Source organism: Mustela putorius, unplaced genomic scaffold, assembly GCF_011764305.1.
Source record: "Mustela putorius furo isolate JIRA1106 unplaced genomic scaffold, ASM1176430v1.1 tig00003867_pilon_pilon_pilon, whole genome shotgun sequence".
NCBI classification, from domain to species: domain Eukaryota; kingdom Metazoa; phylum Chordata; class Mammalia; order Carnivora; family Mustelidae; genus Mustela; species Mustela putorius.
In genome coordinates, this window is record NW_025422019.1 from 2,628,961 (window position 1) to 2,636,776 (window position 7,816).

General features: G+C 33.2%; 1 pseudogene; it reads right to left on the bottom strand.

The window, feature by feature from the left end:
- Positions 1 to 345: 345 nt before the first annotated feature.
- Positions 346 to 6,548, bottom strand: LOC101676326 (annotated as a pseudogene).
- Between the last annotated feature and the right edge of the window lie 1,268 nt (positions 6,549 to 7,816).

Sequence of the window (7,816 nt, forward strand, 5' to 3'; positions counted from 1 at the left end):
GTTGTTGTTGTCCTTCTCCTCCTCCTTCTTCTCCTTTTTCTCTTTCTCTTTTTCTCCTCCCCCTCTTACTCCTACTTCTCTTCCTCTTCTTCCTTTTTCTTCATCATTGCCTGTAACCTCTTATTCGATATTGAATAGAAGTGGTAGTAATTCAGATTTGTTCCTGTACCAGATTTTTTTTTTTTTTGAGGCTTTAGCGTCTCACCTTTATTGGTTGCTTGTTTTCTCAAAATCAGCATTTAAAAAAAAAAAAGTCACCTGAGGTGGTAGCTTTGTCACCGGTGGAGGTGGGGGCAGGCCATTGGTCACTGGGGAGGAAGGCGCCAACGTGGTATGATGGTTCCTTCACATGTAGTACCAGGCCAGGAGGCCAGCAACCAGGGCCACACCAGTGACCAGAAAGAACTGCAGGCTGGGCTTACTCAGCACCAGCCAGGGCTGTTTGGAAGGGGCAGCTGCTGCCCTCCACGGCACCTCTGTCTGGTTTAGCAGCATAGTACCGGCATTTGCACACCTCTCCTTTCCCATCGTGCACGGGGAGCCCATCCTCCCGGGTCTCCCTGGCCAACATGGAGCCAGCATGGTCCATTTCATCCAATATCTGCTTGCTGTACTCAAAGGCCCTATTGTCCTCCTCCACGATCCTCTCTTTGGTCTTCAGGTTCAGGTCCAAGGCATTCATTCTGGCCCGGTACAACTGCTTGAACTGTTGTGCATTGTCCACATTCTCAAACAGATAGAACTGGGTCCCTTCTCCTGTGCTGGGAAGTTTCAGGGCCCACTGGGCCACCTGCTTCAGCACTTGTCCCCCTGAAATGCCCCCCCCCCCATATAGCAAGTATAGGCATGGGCCACCAGTAGCTCTGGCTCATTCTGCCCCAGGTAATGGATCCATTCCATGTACTTTTGGGAAGTCTCAGAGCACAGCTCCTTCTCCTCCCAGTCCTCACCAAAAACATACTCCATGTCCTTGGTCAGTGCCTCCTTCCGGTGTAGCTCCATGGGGAAGTACAAGGGGGCAAAGGCTGGGTGGTCTTTGTTGCACTCCATTTCCTCCTCGAGGGCTGAATATGTGAAGTAAATTGCGGTAGAGGCCAGCTTAAACAGTTCCTTCCTGATGTTGCCTTTCAAGAAGTCCTTGACAAACTGGGTTTGTTCCTCATCTTAAGAAGAAAGATTTTTAATATTTAAATACTGTGAATAATGTCTGTTATAGTTTTTATAAACATTTTATGAGAATAAATAAGATTCCCTTTATCAGTTCGCTAATAGTTTCCTATTATTAAAAACCTATTTCTTTTCAATAACATGTGGAATTATACAATACTGTTTTTCTTGGAATTACCGAGATTATCATAAATGTTTTTTAATCCTTTATTCTTTCAAATACAAGGGAATGTATTGAATGATTTTTGAATATTAAAATAATCTTGCATTTCTGGGAATAACAGCTTTCACAAGATAATGTGATTTTTATACACTGCAGGGTTAAATATGCTAAAATTTCATAGAATTTTTGAGTATAGATTTATGAGAGAATTTTACCACTGTTTACCTTTCTTATATTCTTATTAGCAGATTTTTTTGTATCCAGCTTCTTTCTTTTTTAAAATTTAGTAAAATTTAGTGAAACCAACTGGGTATAAATGTTATTTTCTTTTTATGAAATGAAAGTGGTGTCAGTGGACATTTGTAGTTATTATAATTTTTTAATATATGCTTTTCATTTTTTTCCTTTCTGATTAGATCACTTTTGGTAAGCTGTGCATTTCAAAATATTTCTCTAATTTGCCTACATTTTTGAGTTTTTTGAAATAAATTTATATCTAGTGTAAGTTTTTAATGTCTGTAGTATCTAAAATATGAGGTTATGACCTCCTTTTCATTTCTGATATGGGGTATTTATGCCTTCTCTTTCTCTCTCATGCATTTTTACCAGGTTTCATAAATTGTATTAGCTTTTCTGTGCAATCAACTTTTGGGTTTGTTTGTCTAGTCTATTTTGTTATTGATTCTTCTATTTCTATTTATTTTCTGAATAACTATTTCAAATTTCTCTATATTAAACCTTCTGTTTAAGTGCCATTCTTTTTCTAACTTCTTCAGGTGGATATTAAAAGTATGCTTTTTTTTTTTATAAACATATATTTATAAACTTACTTTAAGAAATACACAGGGCATCTGGGTAGCTCAGTCAGTTAAGGGTCTGACTTCAGCTCAAGTCATGACACCAGGGTCCTGAGACTGAGCCCTATGTCCAGCTCCCTGCTCAACAGGGAGTCTGCTTTTCTCCCTCTGCCTCTCCCCTGCTCCTTCTCTCTGTCACTCTCTCTCTTTCTCAAATAAATAAATGAGATCCTAAAACAAACAAACAAACACACTCACACATATTTAAAATTATACATTTTCTTGGAAGTGAAGCTTTGTTATATAGCTCTGTGTGTGTGTGTTTGTGTGTGTGTGCATACATATTTGAAACACATACTAATTCCCATTCTAATGTCTTCTTTGACTTATAGTTCATTATGCAGGTTGTTTCCTAACTTTTAAACCATAGACATTTTCTAGATATGTTTTGGCTATTTTTTTTTTTTTGCTTCCTTATTCTTGATCAGAGAATATATCCTTTATGATTTAAATCATTTGGTATTTGTTAAGTCTTGCTTTGCAGCCCAGTACATAGTTAACTTTATAAATATTCTATCCTTGACTTATTTATGGTTTACTTGTTTTGAGTAAAATAAAATAAAATGTTTTTGTTTACTTGTTTTGAGTAAATAAAATAAAATGTTTGCAGGTATATATACATTAATACTGTCATTTTAGAATTTATATCTATATATTTTATGCTATGTTAATTATTGCATAAATTAAAATTGTCATATTTTGACTTTGAGTTAAACTTTTTGTTATTTTATTCAGTTAGACAATGTGTATGTTTTAATTTGAGCTTAGTCTGCATACATTAGTTTAAATAATGGTATATGTGGACTTAAATGCTCCTACTTTTTGCTTTTTGTTTGCTCCAGTTATTCTAGATTCTTCTTGATGTTTTTTCCTGCCACTTTTTTATTGATTAGAATTTTATCATTTTGTATTTCTCCTTTATTCACTTTTTAATACCTTAATTGCATTCATTCACTTTATTTAATTTACTTAATGGTTATGCTGGATATTGCAACATAGAAACCTCACTGATTAAAGTCTAATAAAATCTGTTAATATTCTCTTGTATCACATGTAACCAGTTTATGTTTTTATCATGTCTTAATTTGGAATGCAATTCTTTATGGTTATATAATTTTAAGTTGACAATCTTTAAAAAATATATTTTGAATATCCTTAAGAGACTTATGACTTGTTTAGTTTTCTGTAATTAGTGTTCCTTATTATGTTTGCTTAATTTTTTTCTTTTTCTTTTTAGTTTTAAACAGATTTAACATAATTTTCTTAAATATGATTTTCTTTGAATTCATCCTAGGAGCACCTAATAGTTTTTTGTTTGCTTTTGTTTTGTTTTCCTTATATCAGTTCTGTGAAACTTTTATCCAGTTTCTCTTGAAATATGGAATCTTCATTTATATTTGCTCTCTAGTTAACATTACTCTTTTCATTCTGTTTGTTTCTATCTCCTCTGTGCTTTATTCTATATATTTTCTTATGACCTATTTTTCATTTTAGTAATTCTGTCACTTATGCTGCCGAACTTACCTTTTGAATCCTTAATTTTAGTAAGTTTATCCTTTTTTGCTAATTTTAGGATTTGAGTTGGATTAATATTTATATTGCTTCCAGTCCTCTACAGAAATTCTCAAATATTTTCTTTAGTTTTCCTTAACATATGAAATCTAGTTATCTTAACTGATTTAGATAATCATTGCCTGTACTCTGGGAATCTATCTTTACTTAGAATTTATTTTCAAAGTTTACAGTCACATTATATCTTGTCTCATTATTTGTCTTTTTACTTTGATGCTGTCAAAACTGTAGGAGTAATTTAAGAACCAGAATGGTATTGTGTTCCTCTGGAGATAATTCAACTTTGGACTTAAAAACATGAAGGTAATAACATTCCATGATCATCTTTTTTTTTTTTTAATAAGATTTTTAAAGATTTTATTTATGTATTTGACAGACAGAGATCACAAGTAGGCAGAGAGGCAGGCAAAGAGAGGTGGGGGAAGCAGGCTCCCCACTAAGCAGAGAGCCCAATGCGGGGCTCGATCCCAGGACCCAGAGCTGAAGGCAGAGGCTCAACCCACTGAGCCACCCAGGCGCCCCTCCATGATCATCTTAATCTAATTTTTAATTACTTAGTTTATTTAAAACGGGGCTTAATTATTTTATTTTTATAAGATAGTTTAATTTTCAATTTTTCAATTTTTATTCTAATTTAACATTATTCATGGGCTGCCTCTTAAAAATTTGTCAGAGCATATCCCCCTTTTTTGTATTTCCTAAGTTCTACTTTTTGTTTCTATCCCATGGGCTTCTCAAATGCTTTGTTTAAGTTTTAATATTCTCAGAGTCTCAGTAGATTTTTCCAGATTTGACAGATGCCTCTCAAGTTGATGGGATCCCAAACAATAGCTTATGTATCCAATATATTTTTTTTCCTAAAACTTGTCCAGTAATATTTCAGTCTACTTTTGATTTGAAAAAATTTACTCTTGTTTTTCTTTTGGGTTAGTTGTTTTCACCAAGAGGATTGAGTCAACTTCTATAGTAAGCTATTACTGGAAACATCTGACTTTGTTAAGGATATCAGCAGAGTGTCTATATGGTCCTCTATGAAAACCCAAGTGATTAGGCTCATCAAAATCCAAGAACTTATTTTTGCAATAACTTATTTTTTTAAATTTCAAATTATTTATGATTTATTTTCTAGACAGGATCTAAAATTCAAGTCTATCACTAATTAATAAGGCAGTCAATCAGACATAAGTATTTCACTATCCTCTCAGACATACTAAAAATATACTATTACTTTTGGAAAAAAGGAGTTATTTTTTACTGGCTGAGTTACTCAGTCTTTAATTTATGGTTATATTTTCATAAAATATATTTCTTTTGACAGATTTATATTTGCCACATTCAGTAGATAAACTAAAACATGGCTAGTACATCTAAAAAGTCAGGAGAAAATATAATAGAACTTGATAGTTTTGTGCGCATATTTATGTGTATTTGTGTAGTTTTTTTTTATAAGAAGTACATCAGCTGTTACAAATTTATGCATCTAGCCCAAAGTTAAAAGAATCAATGCATAAATAAATAAGATTTTGAATACATTTTAGGGAAGAGGAAAGCACCAAAATACGAAATATTCAATTCTGCCTAACTATTTGAAGTGGCAATTATTTGGCATTCTAATTATGACGCTAAAGCATCATTTTTAAATAAATTTACTTAGGAATTTTAGTGTTTCCCGTGATAACCGGAATGCAATGCAATATGCTAACTATTATTGGCTCACAGTCCTGCAACATTTGATTGAGATTTTGAAAAAATATAAATTAATTGAAATCCAACATAATTTAAAGATATTCCAAGAATTTTAGTGAAATTCCAGGTCAGATTTTATTACTTATTTCTTTTTTAGTCATACATCTGTTCTATAAAATAATGTACTTCAAAGTTCTAATATGGAAAAATGGTGAATATATGTCCTTTGTTGTATCCGGTTGTTTTTCTCTTTAATCTCACTAAGATACACAATGAGGCATTTATTATGTTTTTTATTTTTATATTTTTCATAGAATGATCTGTGTGAGGCTTTATATAACAAGCCTGTTGTTTTATCTCAGTGTTCTCTCCTTTGCCATAGTTTTCATAGAAACCTCACAGTTTAATGGAATAGCATGAATTTTGTAGCTCAAGTCTTACATCTGACTCATGACTGTAGGGATTTATTAAGTTTTCTGTTTCTTGAGAATAATCATTTGATAGAGGGTTGTAGGATTAAACATGTCAGTAGACACTGAAAAAACTTCTAATTCTCTTTGGTTTTCCTGTCCCTAAAATCCATTCTTATTCTAAAATAGATGACCCTTCATTTTAGTCTTTAAAATGAACATTTTTAAATCATTTCCTATACTTGTTGTTGCTTAAAGATTTTTGAATCTTCCAAAAGGTAAGCATGGTATTGCAAAAGACAGTGCTGGACTTGGGAGTCAAAAAGATTAAAAAAAAAAAGACTCTTCCCTCTGATACTTCTTAATTGTCTGACCTTGCACAAGTTACTTTACCTTCTTCTGCACCTCATCTGTTAATGTGGTTGAAGATGTTTTTCTAATGGGATGGCTACAAAGATTAAATGAGACACCATGTAAAGAATCTTTAACCTAGTTCCTGGCAGATTTGAGTTCCATGAGTCCTGCTTTCCTGCCTTTCTCTCTTAAGGTCAAGGTTTATATCTTTTCCCTAAATATAATATTTGTTACTGACTTAGTCTAGATGGATTCTATCCATGGCTGATCAGGAAGAGTACCTGGTTTTTCAAAAATAAATTGATAGTCAATATGTCCTTTCCCTGTTGTTTTCCTCATCTCTCATTTCACCTAAATGTTTTGAGAACATATTGCACACCAGACACAACTGTGGATGCTTAGACCAGAGTGAAGAACAACCAAACAATAAAAATACTTCTCTGCCAGAACTTGAGAGTCATCTGATTAATGGATGATTTATTCATACATTTTTTCTATAGAATAACAGACTCCAAAACTTGAATATGAAAACATGCTCAATATATCTCTTTTATTGTATCTGGTTGTTTTTCCCTTTAATCTGAAATTTGTGGTATTTTTAAGCCACGTTGCTTCTATATGGTTGAAATGAGCATGTAGTCTTCACCCTATTAACCATATGCATAAGTGCAGATACACAGATACACAAAATGAAAACAGAAAATAAAGCCATGGCAGTGGCTAACAACCCAGTTAGTGTCTCACCCTTTGACAGAGTGATATTTTCCTTTGGATGGGTCACAGCAACAGGAAGTACTTGTTGTTTAGTTCATAGTTGGTAGAAGAGGTAGGCATAGAGATGAGATATACTTCTTAGAATGGTATATAAAACCCTTTTTCTGTGACACTCTTAGTATCTTCTGTACCCCAGATGCATCCTGAACTCCATATGAAGTACTTATTATTATTCTGCATTTCTGCACATGTGCATACAATTTATGAGGTGAAGACTAAACACTTATTTCAATCACTTAGAAGCAATATGGCTTACAAATACCAGAAATCTCATACGAAACCTCCAAAAAAAAAAAAAAAACCACAAAAATTTGGAAAAGAAAAACAAACCCAAAGAAAATGAAAAAGCCTCACGCTTTCTATTTTCAAAACTCACTACAAAGCTACAGTAATCAAAGCAATGTGTTACAGGCATAAGCACTAACATATAGACTAATGGAATAGAATAGACAGCTCAAAAATAAACACTTAGAGACATGGTCAAATAAACACTCAGAGACAAGTCTGACAAAAATGTCAAGACTTTTCAATGGGGGAAGGGCAGTCTTTGCCCTAAATGGTGCTGAAAAAAATGGATAAGAATCATGCTGACTCTTACCTAACAACACATACAAAATCTAAAAATACATTGAAGATCTAAATGTCAGACTTAAAACTATAGAATTCTTTAAAAACATAGGGAACACAGGCAACAAAAGAAAAAATAGGCAAATTGGACTTGATAAAAATTTTAAAAATTTGTACATCAAAAGACAATACAGAGCAAAAAGGTAACCCAACATGTGGGAGAAAATAAGTGAAGATCATACATATGAATAGGGATTAATATCCAG